The 22,393-nt window shown below is 38.4% G+C and overlaps 1 protein-coding gene across 3 annotated transcripts in view; it reads right to left on the minus strand.

Moving 5' to 3' along the window:
- Positions 1 to 22,393, minus strand: part of bcl9 (BCL9 transcription coactivator) — a 554,068-nt gene that overhangs the window by 118,331 nt on the left and 413,344 nt on the right. For all 3 annotated transcript variants that reach the window (XM_051926204.1, XM_028800792.2, XM_028800793.2), the window contains one exon: positions 9,077 to 9,255. The gene's annotated coding sequence lies outside the window, so the exon portion shown is untranslated. The remainder of the gene's footprint in view (positions 1 to 9,076; positions 9,256 to 22,393) is intronic.

Raw genomic sequence — 22,393 nt, forward strand, 5'->3', positions numbered from 1 at the left:
TACAGAAAAATTATTTTAGTTAAACACACTCATAAGTAACAATAGCAGTACAGGACAGTTTATCTGTTCTGTCCGCAGAAATACCATGGTGCCAACTTTCCCCTCCATGCTAAGCACGAGCATGAATTTCTCAAGTTCACCGGCTTCACAACACTAAAAGTGCTACTGATGAACAGCTAAATAATTGTAAATGGGTTACTTACAGCATTGTTGGCTTGTCTTGAGCTGTAATTCTAAGCCACCATGCTTCCTCTTCTGGTGTTTATGCATTCTGTTGTGGAATACCACACAATGAACAAAAAACCATTTTCTTAGATTTTCGGGTGAAATTCTCCCACACAGATAATTTTGCTTGATATCTGGGGGAACCTACTTCTGCCAAAAATGTTGCAGCTGCCACCATGCTTAGCCTATTGAAAAATAGTACAGAGTCTCGCTACATCCCAACACGCACTGTTGGAGGATGGCAGGGACAACTAATTGATTAAGAAAATACAATTCAACTAAAATTTTTTAAATCAATAAGATCACTCATGGCAGCCCTAAACTTAACAAAAAAATGATCAAGACAAAGGTGAAATTTTCTTACTTTTTATAGGTCACTATCAAATGCTACACTTCCATTTGAATAACAATAATATTTATATCAGATTAAAATAGTTTCGAATGGTAGGATAACCTAATAACAGAGTAAAATGTCAGAACACTAGTAGTTTTTCCCCCTCATTCTGGGATGTCTAAATTTCAACAATGATAATAATTAATTTCTAAAATGGAATGAAGTAGTAGTGACTAAAATGTTAATTTCAAAAAGAAACGGGTATAAAAAAATACAAGTATAACAAACACAACACTAAACAACCTATAGAAGATGCATTAATGACATTATCTGGATAGACCAAACCCAAACAACAAATTTTTTCCCACACCCTTCACGTTTTACAAACCTCCGCATATTAATATCATTGGATAACATTCATCCAAGAAATGATTAGATAGTTTCTGCCCTTAATTACTGTTGTATTTTTTGACGTATTTGGTGGGTGGGGCATGTTTGTGTGGCAAGACACTGCCCCATTGGTGACCTTAGTTAAAAGCAATAAAAATGAGTGACATTAAAGATATATTTTGAACTAAACAAAGATTAGGAAAGCTCAACAGCTACATCTGCTTTGACATTTCACACTTCTTCTAAAAAGTCTACAGAAGCTCAAACTGAGAGACCAGGGTTCCTAAAACTTCAGGGGCTCTGTCACATATCATCCACAAATTTATGAGATATTCACATGAAGAAGCTGGATACAACAAAGGATTCCCACCCAGTCTCTGGCGGAAAAGAAACAAAAATAGACTTCCCGAGTTTGCATGGAGCATCCAGCATGCTTACAATTAACCCCCCTCCCCCCTTTTTTTTATATAATTAGTTTGACTGCAGTTTGCTATAATTTACTTTTATAGGCTACAGTTGGTAATAAAGTGATCTGTACTATATAAATAAAACTTCCAAAGTTTTTGCTTAAAAAAAAATTGTGCTGTTTCTCAAAATATGCATTTAAAACAATTTATATTTAAGTGAAAAAAAAGAAAATATCACAATTATACACTCTAAGCTTTTTTGTTAGTTATTCAGGTCATATTTTGCCATAGGGCGGCACGGTGGCGCAGTGGTAGTGCTGCTGCCTCGCAGTTAGAGGAGACCTGGGTTCGTTTCCCGGGTCCTCCCTGCGTGGAGTTTGCATGTTCTCCCCGTGTCTGCGTGGGTTTCCTCCGACAGTCCAAACACATGCAGGTTAGGTGGATTGGCGGTTCTAAATTGACCCTAGTGTGTTCTTGGTGTGTTTGTGTGTGTCCTGTGGTGGGTTGGCACCCTGCCCGGGATTGGTTCCTGCCTTGTGCCCCGAGTTGGCTGGGATTGGCTCCAGCAGACCCCCGTGACCCTGTGTTTGGGTTCAGCGGGTTGGAAGATGGATGGATGGATATTTTGCCATAATGAAATGATGGGGCATGAGACTATGGATTATGGATTTTTTAGTTATTTTTCCAAATTCTCCTGTATGGTTTCTAATGTTTCCTCAGTTATTAAAACCAGAGAACCAATATTTTCATAGTAGTGTAAGGTTGCAAAATTAAGTGTTTCATAAATCCATTTATTATTTCACTTTTGTCCGTCCATGACTGATATAAACAACGGTTGCCACAAATACTATATCCCTCCAAAACAATAGTGAGGAATCAGTGTTCCTGGCAGAGGTTTTGGTCTTAGGCTTATCTTCAAGTCTTCAGGTCTTCAATGTGACCAATTATTGACTGTGTATTTTACAGTTTATTCAGTGCATACATTGCTACTGACTGAAACTGCATTATGGCACTACCATTTTACACCTCCTTTTTCCTTCACTTCAACATAAGCCTCCCAATAAAATGAAAAGCAACATACAGCCAAGCTGCGCCCAACAGAAACGGTCTCACTGGCCTACATACTCTCACCAACGCACAGAAGCAAAAACATCTACATCACCTCAGACCAACCAATACAGGCAAGATGTCTTAGGACAATAAAGACAAAGTATGACAAACCACAGAGCGACATTATCCAAAGATCAGCGGCAGCAAGTCTTGCACCTAGACAGTGAACGATAAATGAATTACACACACAACCTTTCTGAAGAGCAATGGCAAACTGCCAGACAACAAAAAAACATTACGACAGAAAAACTACAGGGATTCCATAACACAGATAACTCAAAACAAGATATTCCCTTTATATTACGGCACAGGCAATTTCCCATTCATTTAGCATCGTGTATGACTATCACCAAGTCACAACAATCATTCAATAATGTCAGAGTTTATTTGCCAGGCCCTGTTTTTACCCATGGCCAGTTGTACACTACATTTTCCAGAGTTATATTGAAACCCGAGTTAAGTGTACAGGTACTTGCTGGTTACAAATGGAGGAATATTTTCGCTGACAATAACGTTTATGCAATTTATTGCATTTTCCGAAAATTATTATAGATGTCAGTATACTACATTACCTGACAGCCACATTTCACACATACTGACTTACATGTGTCCTGCATTTCCCTTCATATCCAATATGTTCCATTAACCTGTTCATGTTACACTTTGTATTGTATATATTCATGCTGTTATAAGTGACTATAACAATATCCCATACTAATCATGTGACTATTATAATATTGAGCCCTCTCACAAGTTACTACTTAGTAAAATCTCCTTTCCTACTGTAACGTGCGATGTTCTTCTCTCCCTCATTATCATTTCATTAACGCTTTTATTCTTGCAAAATTTTCACAAGCACAATTTACCAGCATAAATTAAAATGCTTTCTGTTGGCTCTAATCTGTCTCAATTTGCTTAAAGATGGCTTTGAAAACCTATCCTGGGAAGCATTTGTGTTGAATGTTACACAAAGTATGTAGCAAATGAATAAATTACAAGTGATTGCATTCATTAATCCAAGAATACACTCAATTCAGTGATCACTGGTCAATGAGAAACTCAGTGGCTAGAGAAAATCATTTCTAAAAAGGCAATGAATTACCTAATTTAGCAAAAAAAAAAAAAGTTAATGACTATCAACACCCTTAAGTGACAGCGTTACTTTCTTAAAGATATTCTGCTGCTCTGGAGGAAAAAATGTAAAGTTGTTAACAAGACTTTCTGGGTCACAAAAAAACAAAAAAAACAGGTCTGCTTAACCAGTTACAGTAATCCCTCGCTATATTGCGCTTCGACTTTCGCGGATTTTATATATAAGCATTTCTAAATATATAACGCAGATTTTTCGCTGCTTCGCGGGTTTCTGCGGACAATGGGTCTTTTTACTTCTGGTACTTGCTTCCTCAGTTGGTTTGCCCTGTTGATTTCATACAAGAGATGCTATTGGCGGATGGCTGAGAAGCTACCCAATCAGAGCACACAGTTAAGTTCCTGTGTGATAGATAGATAGATAGATAAATACTTTATTAATCCGTGTGCTGCTGATTGGCTCAGCGACGGAGTGCTGCATTAACCAGGAAGTCTCATCTCACTCATTCAGCATTAACGTGCTCCTGCTACTGCTTCAGGGGCCGTGTCCAAGCGCCAACAGAAGATGCAAATGATTGCAGAAAAGGTAAAAGTTTTGGATATGTTGAAGGAAGGGAACAGCTACACCGCTGCAGGACACCAATGAGTCCATGACTGTTTTTATTTAAAAAGGAGGAAAAGCATATAAGATCTACGGCCACAGTGTCCTTTAAACTGGGGCGGAGTGGTGGCTCTGAGGCTAAGGATCTGCGCTGGTATCCCGAAGATTGCCGGTTCAAATCCCCGTCACTGCCAATAAGGCCACTGCTCTGCTGGGCCCTTGAGCAAGGCCCTTAACCTGTAATTGCTCCAGGGGCGCTGTACAATGGCTGACCCTGCGCTCTGACCCCAAGGGGTATGCGAAAACTACCAAATTCCTAACACAAGAAATTGTATAAGGCGAAATAAAGAACAAAAAAAAAAAAAACAGGGCGCAAAACGAGTTGCAAGTGGACGTGATAAGGCAGTAGTCTGGATGGAATCTGCTTTAGGGATTTGGATTGAAGAGTGCTAGAAGAAGGCTGCTTTAGAAGAGCTGTAACGCTATCCTTTGTTGTGCAGTAAAATTAAACTCATCGTTATCGGACAAGTCGTCATGTCATTGTTGTTGAGTAACCATAATTAATTATCTACGTACAGTACTTATTACATGTACATAGTTTAGTGTCACTGTACACACATTTTACTGTATACAATTTTTCTTGCATTGTATGTATTTATTGCTGGTGGCCTGTCTGTCGTAATGGTTGTAACATATGTGATATCGGAGACGCTCGATATCTTTAAAATAATATGTAGGTTTTACTGTATATAAACTGTGTTTACATACATAATTTCAACGAATCTTACCTAATATCTAAGAGAATACAAAGGGTTTATGCTGTATAATTGTGCGGGAAATGTTTATAATAGTGTGGGAGAGTTTATAAGGGCTTAAAATATATAAAAATAACCATATGAACATATGGTTTCTACTTTGCGGATTTTCACCTTTCGCGGTGGGTTCTGGAACGCATACCCCCGCGATGGAGGAGGGTTTACTGTATTTAGTTTCTTAACTTGGGTTTTTGGAATTAGTTTGGCTGATCCTCCTTGACCATTTCTACTTGTACTCAATGCATGAGCAAATCATATCCAAATTTTAGACAAGTGAATTTTATTTGAATATTATTTAATCATAATCAACTGATTTCTGCCTATTTACAGTTCAAATATCTGAGTATGCTACACTTTTACGAAAACTATAAAGTAAATCTATACTAATAAAAGGCAAAGCCCTCACTGACTCACTCACTCACTGACTGACTGACTCACTCATCACTAATTCTCCAACTTCCTGTGTAGGTGGAAGGCTGAAATTTGGCAGGCTCATTCCTTACAGCTTACTTACAAAAGTTAGGCAGGTTTCATTTCGAAATTCTATGCGTAATGGTCATAACTGGAACCTCTTTTTTGTCCATATACTGTAATAGACTGCAGCTCGATGGCCGTGGGAGGCGGAGTTGCGTATCGCGTCATCACACCTCCCACGTAATCACGTGAACTGACTGTGAACGCAGTACGTAGAAAACAAGGAAGAGCCCCAAAGAGCGCTGAAGAAAACATTCATTACACAATTGAGAAGGCAGCGAAACAATAAGAAGTGAGCGAGTGACGCATACAAACATATTCATAAGTGCACGTACTGTGGAAACAAAGCACAGTGTAAACCGTAAGTTTAAATTAAGTTTATAGAAACGCTCCGCTGCTGTTTGCAATACCATATTCGCGACATACAAGTTTAATGAGAAGACACGAGGTATAAACAAGACTTTGGATCACTTTGTAACAGAGTAAAAATTGCTGTAGCGAGAAACTTTTAAGTGCCGGGTCTTAGCTAACATTAAATAAAGCCGTGGACAACAGCCCCAAAGAGCGCTGAAGAAAACATTCGTTACACAATTGAGAAGGCAGCGAAACAATAAGAAGCGAGTGAGTGACGCATACAAGCATATTCATAAGTGCAGCTACTGCGGAAACAAAGCACGGTGTAAACCGTAAGTTTAACTCTTTTAGGGCTAATTTTTTTTTTTTTCCTTTTCTCCCAGGGCTGAATATTTTTCCAGAAAATAACTTTTTTAAAAAAAGAACACAAAACAATTGTTTAACAAATCAAATCAACAAAAAATATTTATTTTTGACAAATATAACTGTTTTGCATTTTGTATGAGCCTGCATACTATATAATTTAACATATTATTATTGCACATACTGTACATGCTACAAGGCAAAGTCCTGCAAAGTATGATATCGCTCAAAGCAGCCAATTGCATGCATTGCCACGTTGCACTGCTTACAATATGTGTTGCACTGGTGCCTCTTTTTGAGTAGTCTATTGCTGCACACAACACAGTCAGGCTTATACTTTTTATCCTCATATGTAGCAGGAAAGTGGCGCTCAGTCAGCCTGTCTGGCACTGCTCTTTGTGCTGGCCTTCCTCGCTTTGCAAAAGGCACTCCGACATATTCTTCCAGCAAGCTGTCAACCACCTTCTTGCGGAAATCTGCCGCAGTCATAGTGCTGTCACTGTTTGCCTGCTTGAATAATAGAAATCCGTTTGTGAGTGCAATCTCACGCAGGCGATGGTACACAGTGTGGTACCACTTGGTGGACTTATGGCCGTAAGCATATGTCCCCAGCATCTGATCCAGTCGATCTACTCCAGCCATTTTACAATTATACTCTTCAAGCGCAACAGGCTTGTCCAGCTTCCTACCTGCTGGGTTTCCCTTTGAACGAATTGTTTTTTCACATAAATTGTTAGTGTGAACTGTACTAAGGCAAGTGACCCGTTTGACATCATGCCATGCCAATGCCACCAAGTTATCCGCCCGCATGAAAACAGGATTGTCCCCTCTTTTCAACTTCAGCCTGTCTGGCTTCAGCTGTAAAGGCATGTGTCTCCTATTCACCCTGACTGTGCCACAAGCTCCTATTCCCCTGCTCTGTAGCTCCCTGAACAACTCTGGAGATGTATAGAAATTGTCCATGTAAACAACATGTCCCAAATGTTCATACCCCTGAAGCAGCTCCAGCACAACCTGAGTTGTCAAAGGACAGTTCTCTCTCTGAAAAGAATGCTTTCCTGTGTAAGTAATTACTTTCAGGCAGAAGCCAGTGTTTGCTTCTGCCAGTACAAAGTCCTTTATGCCATACTTGGTGGGCTTGTCTGGCATATATTGTCTGAAAAAAAGCCGTCCCTTATATTTTACCATGGATTCATCCACAGACAAATCACGGCCAGGCTGATAAAATTGTTTATATGTAGGCTCCACAATGTCAAGCAGGGGCTGAACTTTGTACATCGGATTATAGCCTGGCTCACCCCTTGGAATTTGCTCCTTGTTATCACAAAAGTGAATGAAGCTTTGCAGCAGCACGTACCGATCACGCGGCATAACCTGTCCAAAGCCACCCGGTGACAAAGCACGTTTGGACCAATGCTCCCTGAAATTATATCGCCAGTCCAGTCCCATCTCAATCTGCAATGCCACAAAGCCCTTCACCTCGTCTTTTGTTGTGGGTTTCCACTTTGAAAAACGAGATCGCGGAGCGAGCGCATCCCGCGATTCAAAAAATTGTTCAGCATACCTGTTTGTCTCTTCAGATATCAGCTGAAAAACTGCCTCAGGAAAAAACAGTTTGAAATAGTCCAGCGGCTTGTAATCCGTTGTGTCCAGCAGCAAGCCGTGCCTTCTTGTAAAGTCAGTTAGCCAAATCGGCTCCCATGGATCAATTTCTGGGTATTCCTCCCATGCGAACCTTGCCGTAGGTGTACTGGCAGCGCGAATGCGCTCAGCTGCCAGCTGAGCAGCTGGGGCGGCATCGGCTGGTCTCCGATCGGCTGATGCCGGCTCCTCAATCTCTTCCTCAATCTCTTGATCGCGGTCTATGAAATCCGACTCTGAGAAATCAGAGTCAGGCTCCGCGATTATGCGCAAAATGTCTTCTGCCGAGTATTTTCTTTTCTCGACTTGCTTCGCTCCCTCGTGAGATGTTGATGCCATCTTGTCTTTGTTAGAGTTTGTTTACATTTCGCAACTCACGCACACTTAAGGATCATTTGCTGAGTCAACAAGTCTAGCATTCCTCCAAGCACAGAGGGAATGCCTGTGACGCGACAGTGTGTTTTGTCGCCATTAACAGCTGATTGTCGCCCTCTATCCCTGGATGTCGACTTTTGTCGACATGCGCCCTCAACCCCTCCTGTCGACAAAAGTCGACATCCACCTTAAAAGAGTTAAATTAAGTTTATAGAAATGCTCCCGCTGCCGTTTGCAATACCATATTCGCGACATACAAGTTTAATGATATATATATGTGAATGTATGTATGTATATATGTATGTCAATATATATATATGTAGATATGTCTATATATATATATATATGTAGATATGTCTATATATGTAAATATGTGTGTGTGTATATATGTATATCTAGATATGTGTACACTACTTCTCCGCTGCGAAGCGCGGGTATTTTGCTAGTACTAGAAAAAGTGAATGCAGCTCTTAATTCAGTGACCACCTGATCACACTTCTGAGTTATAACTCATGAACTATAGAAAGATAAGCTTAAATTATGGACAATCATCATTGTGTGAAGTCTAAACAAGAAACATCTGGCACAATGAGACATAAAAGAAAATCATTATCACCACACACATTTTACAGCAGACAGAGAAATAAAGAAGCATGGTTAAACACCACTGACTAGACTTCTCATACTGTATTTCACTGTTGATGATTCATCATAACAGAATTTACTTATTTAAGAAAAAAAAAACACACACACACACACACACACAACCCCTACTTATGACTTGATACCTTTTTAGGCAACTCCAATGGAAAACCTAAATTATAACCAACAATTGATGTTCCAAATGACATACACACACAGATTTCACTGCCAATGTGCATTTTGCCCAAATACTTACCTTGAACAGTCCCCAGATCTTAAAAACAGTAACTCTTGATCATATAGAGGAAACAAGTAAGGTTATTCTGACAGTCCAAAAAAAGCCTCTCCCCAAGCCAAAACAAACTTGGACAGGATGGGCAAAGATGTTCAAATTCCAAAGTACTCAAAACCCAACTGCATAGTCCATTCTTAAACCTATTAAAATAAGAGAAAGAAAAACAAAGTAAATAAAACTAATCAACTTTCTCATTTTCTAATTCAGTTATTCTGGAGAAGGTCTTCTTGTAACAAACTAAGCAGCATAGACCATTCTGTTCTTTATCCTTGCCAGATTCTTTGAATGTTTACAGTAGCTCTTCCCAATGCAGGCTCCCAAGCAGGTAGTGCCTATGACCATCCTGGCGTGAAACACAAACCACTTCAGATAGGTACTCTTAAATTCAGAGACAAAGTATCTCTCCTCTTGGATTACCCAGCTCCCCATACTCCCATAATAATGATCAAAATCTTAATAAGACGGTGAGGAATATGTGCACAGGTACAGTAGCTATAGTGCTATACTGTTCAAGGAGTCCCAGGCTAATGGTATAATTCAGCTTGACAAGTAGGTATTACATGAGGGCTAAGATACACAGAGACTCAAACTGAGCCTATAGGAATTTTACTCCTAAAGGTGAAATACTCCTCTAGAATTGGGAAACCAGGATCATCACTGGAGCTAGACTTGGAGATGTCACTTAACATTCATGGCCTGATGGGCAGCACATCTTTTTTTAACCAAACTCAACCCAAAATGGCTACAGGGAGGCTGCAATGTATCATGAGAAGGATTAAGCGTCTGAAGATTGGCTGTATTATAAATCAGGTATTAAGCAGGAGTAGAAAATATTTTAACACATTATTAAATCCAAAATGCAAACAAACAGTTATTACAACCTACTTAGTCACTTTCTAAAGTGACAGATGCAATACTAACGAGGGCAAAATGAAGAAACCAGAATTACATGGACACCAGTCAAATAACAGTATAGCATAGTATATTGTCAAAAAAAAAAACTAATGATCCAGACTTGTCGAAATTTAGAATCAGTGATTATGAGAAAAAGAGGGTTTGAAATAAATCAGACATAAAAACTGAGCAACTCTATTGTACAGCTTGTGAATTAGCATATACAAAATAAATTCGGGAACAATAATTTCCCATGGGAAAAAAAAAGTAAATTTCAAAGTATTTTCAAATATTTATACAAATGAAACATAAAATTCTGAGAATCAACAATTATTTAAAAACTCTGCCTTGTATTTTATTTAAAAATAAGGAAATGGACAAAGAAATTTTAAAAATATTGAAAAACATGCAGTAAATTTATGTTCCTATGAATAATGAGGATTTTTAGCTTTGCTGTAATCATTGCAGGAAAATTTGTTAAAAGAGGTATATTAAATTGTATTTTTACAAACATCCACAAAAATACCATTGAAGTCTGAAAAGGGGAACAAAAAATGAATAAGTGCCTTAGTTTGTCAAGGATTATACAATGCTGATTCTGGATTTGGACATCATCTATGAAGTGTATGCATTCTTTTCCACTATTAGTTCAGGTTTCCTAAGGGAACTCCACTAACAAAATTAGTCTGTCAGCTGAAAGCTGAATTAAAATGTGTATCTGCAAGTTTTGCAAAGTTCCTTTTTTAGGTGCTCATCATAAATGCTATTACATAAAAAAAAATGCTAGATTTATTAATTATTCATAGTGTACCCTGCATTGACCACTCGGCCCAGTCAACGTGTGCTGCAGCTGGGAGAGGTGGAAATTAGCCATTTGTAATGTTTATAAGGATTACGTCTGTAAATGAAATAAATGTACAGATATACAGGGTATGACTGATAATCAAATAAATAATTAAAAGTAAGAGGTGCTCAAATCATGGCTCAGTGCAGGTTACTTTTTATTTGTTTCAAATAAAGCATTCTCAAACAAAGACCAAGTCACTTCCTGCTTGAACTGCTAGAAGTAAATTTCATAAAGAAATAATTATAACACAAACCTTATAAAAATAGTGTGTCTAAGAATACTGCACATCTTGTTAGTTGTCCCATTGCTCAAAATTTAAACTTTGGCACAGAACCATTTAAGTCAAAGTCATTGCTTGCCAAAACAAGCTGCAGGCATGCTGCTTTTTCTGCTATATTGGTACAGCAAGAATTCTTTACACAAACAAAAACACCCAAACCCACCCCACCCCACAGCAAAAATTATTACTGCATGCTGAATGTGAAGGGACATAAAATGTCAAAATTGTTTTCCACTCTGTGTGGAACGTTAAAAATTCTCTGCATTATATAAAAGCCTGGACACACCCTACAGTCTTCAGACGTTACAATGATACATCAATACATAATGCATCCAGACTTAAAAGAAACCTTTGTTCGTCAAGTTTTTTGAAAGGGAGATAGTTATTTATCAAATGGCAGGACTGTGCTGTTGGAAGTGTTGTGAGAGAATACTTATAGTTATAATAGCACTTAATCACTGAAAGAAAGCACAGTTGGACACTAGTATCACAAGCTAAACTACAACAAATTAAACTTGGCTGTCAAGACCTGTTAAAATTACAAAAAAATAATTTATCTTCTACAAAAACATGACTATACCATATTCTCTGCCCACCAATGTAGGAGCATGCTACATTTTCCAAAGCACACAACAATAAGCTAATCATTATTTCCTTGCTGTGGTACAGTGGTGTGAAAAACTATTTGCCCCCTTCCTGATTTCTTGTTCTTTTGCATGTTTGTCACACAAAATGCTTCTGATCATCAAACACATTTAACCATTAGTCAAATATAACACAAGTAAACACAAATTGTGAATTTCCCATTGGGATTAATAAAGTATCTATCTATCTATCTATCTATCTAAAATGCAGTTTGTAAATGGTGGTTTTTATTATTTAGGGAGAAAAAAAAAATCCAAACCTACATGGCCCTGTGTGAAAAAGTAATTGCCCCCTGAACCTAATAACTGGTTGGGCCACCCTTAGCAGCAATAACTGCAATCAAGCGTTTGCGATAACTTGCAATGAGTCTTTTACAGCGCTCTGGAGGAATTTTGGCCCACTCATCTTTGCAAAATTGTTGTAATTCAGCTTTATTTGAGGGTTTTCTAGCATGAACCGCCTTTTTAAGGTCATGCCATAGCATCTCAATTGGATTCAGGTCAGGACTTTGACTAGGCCACTCCAAAGTCTTCATTTTGTTTTTCTTCAGCCATTCAGAGGTGGATTTGCTGGTGTGTTTTGGGTCATTGACCTGTTGCAGCACCCAAGATCGCTTCAGCTTGAGTTGACGAACAGATGGCCGGACATTCTCCTTCAGGATTTTTTGGTAGACAGTAGAATTCATGGTTCCATCTATCACAGCAAGCCTTCCGGTCCTGAAGCAGCAAAACAACCCCAGACCATCACACTACCACCACCATATTTTACTGTTGGTATGATGTTCTTTTTCTGAAATGATGTGTTCCTTTTACGCCAGATGTAACGGGACATTTGCCTTCCAAAAAGTTCAACTTTTGACACATCAGTCCACAAGGTATTTTCCCAAAAGTCTTGGCAATCATTGAGATGTTTCTTAGCAAAATTGAGACGAGCCCTAATGTTCTTTTTGCTTAACAGTGGCTTGCGTCTTGGAAATCTGCCATGCAGGCCGTTTTTGCCCAGTCTCTTTCTTATGGTGGAGTCGTGAACACTGACCTTAATTGAGGCAAGTGAGGCCTGCAGTTCTTTAGACGTTGTCCTGGGGTCTTTTGTGACCTCTCGGATGAGTCGTCTCTGCGCTCTTGGGGTAATTTTGGTCGGCCGGCCACTCCTGGGAAGGTTCACCACTGTTCCATGTTTTTGCCATTTGTGGATAATGGCTCTCACTGTGGTTCGCTTGAGTCCCAAAGCTTTAGAAATGGCTTTATAACCTTTAACAGACTGATAGATCTCAATTACTTCTGTTCTCATTTGTTCCTGAATTTTTTGGATCTTGGCATGATGTCTAGCTTTTGAGGTGCTTTTGGTCTACTTCTCTGTGTCAGGCAGCTCCTATTTAAGTGATTTCTTGATTGAAACAGGTGTGGCAGTAATCAGGCCTGGGGGTGGCTACGGAAATTGAACTCAGGTGTGATACACCACAGTTAGGTTATTTTTTAACAAGGGGGCAATTACTTTTTCACACAGGGCCATGTAGGTTTGGATTTTTTTTCTCCCTAAATAATAAACACCATCATTTAAAAACTGCATTTTGTGTTTACTTGTGTTATATTTGACTAATGGTTAAATGTGTTTGATGATCAGAAACATTTTGTGTGACAAACATGCAAAAGAATAAGAAATCAGGAAGGGGGCAAATAGTTTTTCACACCACTGTATATCTCTGGCTTCAGAAAAATCAAATTAATGCCATTTACTTGGTGGAGGAGAACAGGAGTCCCACTAACGAGTCAACGGAATGCTTTAGTGCTCTTGAAGATTTTTACTGTCACTCCATCCATACAAAGGACTAAAAACAAAATTACTAATATGCTGATATGCCATACAGCTATTTGCATAAATCTTCCTCTCAGTTTGTTAGCTGATAAAGATTATAAAACACTACTCCATTCAATCTTAATAAACACATGAAACTATGCTCCCACATTGGCTCTCTCTTTATCAGTCTATTGTCTTAAATAGGATATTCTAACATGAAACCAGAGAGGTGCTTCTGGAAAAAATTAATTTAAAATATTCATTCTATTCAGTCTTCACATTTATCCATTCCTTATGTATCAGAATGTGCATTTATTTTATATATTTTTGGGTGGAAGTGTAATATCTCAATTGCCTTTGAATTTCTCATTCTTGTTGTCTATATTTTATATTTTACATTACATTTTAGGCGTGTGTGAGATTATGACAAAATTCATAACTGATCGTTATTGCAATTATTAGTTTAATTAGCAGCACTTCAATAAAATATACATTTTACTGTGCCAACAGCATATACTGTGTCCTGTATACATACAGTATTGAGCAATATTCTTGATAACCGCTTAAAAAATGGTTGATGCAGCATAGTTAAATGCTGGATTAGTTCAAATTTTTAAATTTAATGTTTAAAACAATACTGCTTCTTATTTATTGCTTATAATAAAGATGCAAGATTCTTATTAAAATATTTGAGTCACTGTCTGTGAAAGATAGTAAATACAAATTCAAATTATTAAAATATAATACTTTCTTTCAAAACAATTGTTAGTTTAGAAAAAACAGCAACTATTCAAAAATGTAAAACATGGAAAAGTTATATTGGAATCCTGCTGCCCTAAGAAAACAAAATTGTGTGTATGTAAAATAAAAAAAAAATAAAATAAAATCTTAAGAGTAACACAAGATTAAAAAGTTACTGTAAACACAACCTTAGTTCTGTAGTTCATGTTTATAAAATCATAAAATGTAATAACATTTAGCAAGCTCAAGACATATTTAGATGGTGATACATTTACATGCATGCTGCTGCCTTTGTGTCATTTATATAATGTACTAGAATACGTTCAAAGCATCATCAAATCAAAAAAACACCACTGTCTAAACATAAGGTTCACTGTATGCTTACACTATTTTCACATTATCATATGTAAAATACGGTAATATTGCTAAGTACAGATACCATGCGCTATGCACAGTCTTTAGGTACAATCATAAGATACTCAACCAATGGCTAACAAAAGATCTGTAATCTGGTCCAGTCATTAATAACAATGGCATTCATTGTGTTGCCCCATTACCTGTAATCATGCAAACCTTGCTGCTTCCCCTTCAAGCTCTAGTCGGCAAGAGCAGCTCTCGGCTCTTGAAGCCAATGGTACCCTCAATGACAGTGTGTTGCCTTCCAAACAAAAAGCCATGGATAACTAGAGAGCTAAAAGGTCTACTGAATGAGAAACAAAGAGCATTCAAATCTGGTGACAAAGATGCTCTGAATAACACAAGCGAGTTAAAAATAAAAAAAAAAATCTGAGTGAAGGAAAGGAAGCTTAAAGCCAAAACAAAATCACTCAGAACAACATGAATGATGTCCGGAAAGGACTGGGCATAGTTATTGGACTCGTGAAATCCAGGGCTGAGGTATTAAGGGGAATTTTGTCAAACCTAATGTTCTAAACCAATTATTTAATAGATTTTTCCTCCCACTGCCACATTCTTCTAATGCTTAGCCTCCCCACATCATCCCTACTACATCAAAAACTCCTACCACATGAACTAGAATGGCTAGCGACAAGTCCGCCACTGGCCATCAATTAAGGTGTTTTCTATAATTATCTATAACACACACAAGAAGGTGCAGGACCTGATGGAGTCCGTCCCTGAAATCTTAAGGCTTGTGCTGACTAACTTTGAGGTAACTTCTGTCACATGTTTAGTTTGTCCCTAAGGCTCCAGAAAGTGCAACTGCTATGGAAAACCACCTACACTGATCCTGTTCCAAAAAAGGCAGGCGCCTCATCATTTAACGACTACATACCAGTGGCACTTACATCTCACATCAAGACCAACTTCGAGAAGCAGGTCCTGGACTATGAGTCCTTTTGTGGTAGACCATTTGGACCAACTGCAGTTTGCCTATCAGACAAAGACTGGAGGATGCAATTACCTATCTGCTCCACAATGCTTTTTCACATCTGAACAAAGCTGTGAAGGATTATGTTTTTTAATTTCTCCAAAAACTTCAATACTATTCAGTCATCCCTGTTAATGGGTAAACTCAAAGACATGCAGGTGGATGAGCCTATGGTGTCCTGGATAGTGGACTGCCTGCCAGGCAGAATGTAGATTGTGAGGATCAAGGACTGTGTTACTGATTCAGATGTAAGGAACACTGGAGCACCACAGGAACAGTCCGGTCTCCTGTTCTCTTCACTCTGGTGAAGACTAAAAATACAACACCAGGTCATGTCACTTGTGTATTGATAAGGGGGATGAGACAAGAGTATAGGAGCCAGGTGGAGAACTTTGTTTCTTCATGGAAAGAAAATTGCCTGCATCTTAACATAAGAAAAACCAAGAAACTGGTTATTGACTTTTGCCACACCAAACAGTTTCAATGTCAGGTCTTTATTCAGAGAGTGTATGTAAGGGTGGTACACTCATACAAGTACCTGGGAGTCCACATCAATTTCAGGTTCAACTAGTCTGCTAACACAAAAAGATAGCTTCAAATACAATTTCCAGGAGATCTTCATTACCAAAGCAGACATCAGAACTTTACTGCAAATATTTAAATACACAATAAGACCAAAATATGTATTTTGTAATAATGTCTGTAACTGACAGAAAATGCACAGAACACCACTTATTTTGCTGACTGTTACAAGTACGTACAGTAATCCCTCCTCCATCGCGGGGGTTGCGTTCCAGAGCCACCCGCGAAATAAGAAAATCCGCGAAGTAGAAACCATATGTTTATATGGTTATTTTTATATTGTCATGCTTGGGTCACAGATTTGCACAGAAACACAGGAGGTTGTAGAGAGACAGGAACGTTATTCAAACACTGCAAACAAACATTTGTCTCTTTTTCAAAAGTTTAAACTGTGCTCCATGACAAGACAGAGATGACAGTTCTGTCTCACAATTAAAAGAATGCAAACATATCTTCCTCTTCAAAGGAAACAGAGAGGAAAGCAAACAAATCAATAGGACTGTTTGGCTTTTAAGTATGCGAAGCACCGCTGGTACAAAGCTGTTGAAGGCGGCAGCTCACACCCCCTCCGTCAGGAGCAGGGAGAGAGAGAGAGAGAGACAGACAGAGAAAAACAAAGTCAAAAATCAATACGTGCCCTTTGAGCTTTTAAGTATGCGAAGCACCGTGCAGCATGTCGCTTCAGGAAGCAGCTGCACACAGAAGGTAGCAACGTGAAGATAATCTTTCAGCATTTTTAGACGAGCGTCCGTATCGTCTAGGTGTGCGAACAGCCCCCCTGCTCACACCCCCTACGTCAGGATCAGAGAAAGTCAGCGCAAGAGAGAGAGAGAGAGAAAGTAAGTTGGGTAGCTTCTCAGCCATCTGCCAATAGCGTCCCTTGTATGAAATCAACTGGGCAAACCAACTGAGGAAGCATGTACCAGAAATTAAAAGACCCATTGTCCTCAGAAATCCGCGAACCCAGCAAAAAATCCACGATATATATTTAAATATGCTTACATATAAAATCTGCGTTAGAGTGAAGCCGCGAAAGGCGAAGCGGGATATAGCGAGGGATCACTGTATACTGAAAAAGGATGTCATAGACTTTTGCAAATCAAGCATATCCAAAACAAGCTTAACAATAAGAAAATTTATCATTTCATGATCATTTCATACTGAACCATGTTAACATTATATTATAGGCCCAGCATACTCAATAGAGCAGGGTGACGAACTTCAGGCCTGGAGTGCCACAGTGGCTACAGCTTTTCATTCTAACCCTTTTCCTAATCAGTGACCAATTCTCACTGCTAATTAACTTTTCCCCATCACTTTAATAACCCTGTTAGAAGAATTCAGCCCTCTGAATTGATTCCTTTCTTCATTAAATGACAGCCAAACAGAAATGAGCTGTGAAACGAGCGAACAGATGACCAGCTAAACTGGGGCTTCAAACTCCAACCAATTTCACTCCAATCGCTTTCTTAATAAGAAGCCAAGTCTTGCTGTTAATTAAACCCATTATTTAATTCCATGGCTTGTTGTTGCTCTCATTCTGCCACAGCACACATTTAGAAAACTGTTGTTCTTTCTAAGAGCTCCATCAAAATGTTTTGGTGACCTGAGAGATCAGCCTTACCAAGACCATCACATCTCTTTAATTTCAGATACTGTGTAATGGGCACAGGGGAGATGGTCATGTGGTGGCTTGTTTTGTGTCTCATTATTGTTTGGCTGCTAATTAAAGAAAAAGAAACAACTATGGGGCCTGAGTCAAGTTAATTAAAAGAAGTAATCGGCAGCAAAAACTGGTCACTAATTAAGAAGATGGTAAAAATGAAAACCTGCAGCCACTGCGGAACTCGAGGCCTGGAGTTCGCCACCCCTGCAATAGAGGATACATTTATGACAACACAATAAAGTGCATATTTTCTCAATCAGGAACACAAGAATTAAAATTACTGTTGGTTAACAAAATCCAAAAGGGTTATGAAACTGTCCAGAATGTAAAGCAAACAAAGCATTACACTACTTATGCTGAACTATCCCTTTAAAATACAATATGTTTTTTGACATCACTATAGGCAGTATGAAGAGTTCTTTAATGCAAAATATTCCAAAGGCGGCAAATAATTTATTAAATAACGACAAGACCATAAAGTTTACAGTTATATACAGAGTACTTTTAATATTTAATTAGGTAAATTTGTGGAGGGGTGTATCCTGCTGATGATTTAAAATCATGATTGAGAAGACCAGGATACCCCTAAGGATTTTTAGACACCACAAGTTATATAAAAATGTATTATTAACCAACAAATAAGTTCCTTTAAGAGAATGCAAGCACATTAAGCTAGTTTGGGACAAAAGTCTCAATTTAAAATGCTATGATTCAGAGAATGTGCGTGAGTAACTTTATATGCACACAGATCCATATACAATATAAAGACTCATATGGATGCACTCAAGCAACACTATATACCGGATCACTTTGAACACAGATACACTGGTATGCATATATGTCGTCAAAAATATGAATCTTTAAAAAATGTAAATATACATATAACTGTCGGAGAGAGGCAACATATGTCTGTCACAATTGCACATAATATTAAAAATAACAATGGTTTTTTTTTTAATAATGAAATAGAAAGCATAAGTTAGTAGACTGGGAAGTCAGTTTCCAGATATTGAATCACTGAATACCCTTTCCATTTACTGACTTAGTAAATTTAAGTTAATAAAAACATAAATCACACGTCCCAGCTTCAAAAAGGGAATTCTACAATGATTGGGTTAGAGTCAAATGTCCATAATAAAAATAAGACCCGATTTCACATTTGCTATTGCTTTTTTAATATAGCCACCACTAACCACTGTGTTGATTGTTAGGTACTTGAGTTCTTCCCCCAGTTCAAAACTAGATCAGTGGAGTGACTGGAGCAGTCTTTTCTGGTGATTAATATCAAGAAAGCTGTATTATTTCACACCACAATTTTTATAACACCTCCACAAAACAGTACCTTTCACTTTTAAAACAGAAAATCTTGACTGTTCCCTTTTCCTCTTAAAATTTAGAACAAATTTTAGTTTAAAAATCCCAGTCTTATTAAACACTAAAACAAACAAACAAACAAACAAAAACAAACACATACTCAGTTAGTTATATTCTAATCATCCCAAAGCACTATATAATTATTAGGCTTTGATATTTCACAAAAATAAGGGAAATGGCAGGCAGCAAGAACTTTGCCAGTGCATTCCAAAAAATTAGCTACATGACGGTAAGCATAAAGACAATACAGTAATCCCACGCTACTTCGCAATTCACTTTTCGCGGATTCACGACTTCGCGGATTTTATATGTAAGCATATCTAAATATATAACGCGGATTTTTCGCTGCTTCGCGGGTTTCTGCGGACAATGGGTCTTTTTACTTCTGGTACTTGCTTCCTCAGTTGGTTTGCCCAGTTGATTTCATACAAGAGATGCTATTGGCGGATGGCTGAGAAGCTACCCAATCAGAGCACGCAGTTAAGTTCCTGTGTGCTGCTGATTGGCTCAGCGACGGAGTGCTGCATTAACCAGGAAGTCTCATCTCACTCATTCAGCATTAACGTGCTCCTGCTTCAGGGGCCGTGTCCAAGCGCCAACAGAAGATGCAAATGATTGCAGAAAAGGTAAAAGTTTTGGATATGTTGAAGGAAGGGAACAGCTACACCGCTGCAGGACACCATTACAGCATCAATGAGTCCACAATTCTTTTTATTTAAAAAGGAGGAAAACGAGTTGCAAGTGGACGTGATAAGGCTGGATGGAATCTGCTTTAGGAATCTTTGCAACAAGGTCGACGACGTCATGACCGCCTATAAGCTGCTCTTCGACCGGAAAAAGAAGCAGCGGCAGCAACTGCCGATCACAATGTTTTTGCAGCCTCACAAAAAAGAGCCAGTTCCTACTACTACTACGGATACACTTTCGGAAACCGTGGAGGAGGTGCCCCAGGAAATGGCACCGCCGTCTGAAGAGACGTTAAATAGAGTCATCGGCTGCGCAGTAAAAGTCATCATCACCTTCATCGTCATCATTTTTACTGCGCAGCATATTCATCACCATCATCACGTCATATATAGCTATGTGTACTTCGCTATACAGTAAGTGTAAACTTATCTACCGATTTCATATTGCTTAGCAGTTGTCCCTGTTATTAATAGAGTAAAGGTTGGGTTGTAAACAATACAGGGAGGGTTTAAAAACGTCCATATACACGTTAAATAATTAAATAAATATGGTGTCCCTACTTCGCGGAAATTCAGTTATTGCGGTCGGCCTTGGAACCTATCTCCCGCGATAAGTGACGGATTACTGTATATCCCAGCAAGCAGCCAATTTTTACATTTTCTATTGATAATGCACAGCAAATTAAATCAATTTATGCATTGATTGTGTGTATCGATACTGCACAGCAAAAACTGCATCATCATCATACAGGTCTTCTTAACAATCCACAGAATAATCAAAACAACCATAGGAGAAAATCACTTAGTCATCAAGTATCCAAACTGTGTAATACTCTGCCTACCAGTGTTACAGAAGCCTCATCTGACTCAACTAAAAACTTGTTACTTTACCATAACAAGCTCCTCTTATAGTATTGCTTTTAATTAATAATAATTATCTGTTGTGAAGGGCTGTTAAGCAGGGGCCTCATGTATAACGCCGTGCGTAGAACTCACACTATAACATGGCGTAAGCACAAAAGCGTGAATGTGCGTACACACAGAAAAATCCAGAGACAGGAATCTGTACGTACGCAAACTTCCACGTTCTTCCGCTACATAAATCCCGATCAGCGTGAAAAGTAACGCACGTGCACGCACCTTCTGTCCCGCCCCAACTCCTCCCAGAATTACGCCTCTTTGAATATGCAAATCAATATACAGTAAATAGCCTTCTGTGAAAAGACAATGGGAAAAGCACGGGGGGAAATAAGAATTTCAGCGAATACCAAGTGGAGGCAAAGGAAAAACGTACTATTTGTTGGTTTAAACAGTGGTATAATCAACAAAAAGCTTATTAGGGTACAGACAAAAAAAATTGGCACACAATGGGGAAAAAAGCACGAAATGTCAACTTTAATCTCAAAATTTCCACTTTAATCACGAAGTTTATTTTGCCATTAAAGTAGAACATCAAACTTCATCTTAAAATCGTTTAATTTACTAGTTTCTCAAATCCCATTGTAACTAAAGTGGCACGTTAAATGCTTTGTTCTGTATTTGATCTTCTACAGTATGTGCTCTGTGTGTGTGAATCACTACCTGCTTCTTAAACGGGCTTTCTCTTTCTCCGACAGGACACATAATCCATTACATTCGTGATATTACAGCTCTCTGAATAATTAAAATAGTGGAGATGTATACGTGATATCTTTTTCATGATGATAGGAATGAAAGCATGTTATTAAACATGGGAACATGGTGGCGCAGTGCTTGTTCATGTCTCACGCAAGAGGCTTGCTGCGCCTGGCGCGACCTTCAATGAAATAATTTATCACAGCAGTATGGTCTCTTACAAATGTACTAACCTCCAATTCCTGTCCTTACTTTCTTTCTCCAAAAACCCAACCGCCACACAATCAGCTATGTAACAGACGTGAAGCCATTTGTAAGCTTATAATGCCGATTCTTCAAAACTTTTAAGGAACATTGAAATATCTTCGTAGTACGTGTTTAATTATTCTATCCGTCTATCCTTCCAGTGTCGCGTCAGCACCAGCAAGAATACAACGCAATGCAGGAACAATCCCTGAACTAGCTAGCGCTGTGGCACTGTGTCCTCACATGTTTAATTATTAACAATACGGATTATTTAAATGAAGTTAAAGTTTTATCTGTATAATATAATCAACATATTTTGCTGCATTTCATCTTAAAAATGATATCGTCATCATATGTAAATACACGCTTTATAAAGTGGCGCAGGTTGTGCAATATTATAACTGTAGTGCAAGTTTACAGTGAGGTGATTGTACTTATAAGTACAAACAGTTCTACAAGGAGCACTTGATGGACTGATTGAGTGCGTTTATAGTTCTTGTTGTGAAACTTTTTCTA

The sequence above is a fragment of the Erpetoichthys calabaricus genome, chromosome 4 (assembly GCF_900747795.2).
Source record: "Erpetoichthys calabaricus chromosome 4, fErpCal1.3, whole genome shotgun sequence".
Lineage (NCBI taxonomy): Eukaryota > Metazoa > Chordata > Cladistia > Polypteriformes > Polypteridae > Erpetoichthys > Erpetoichthys calabaricus.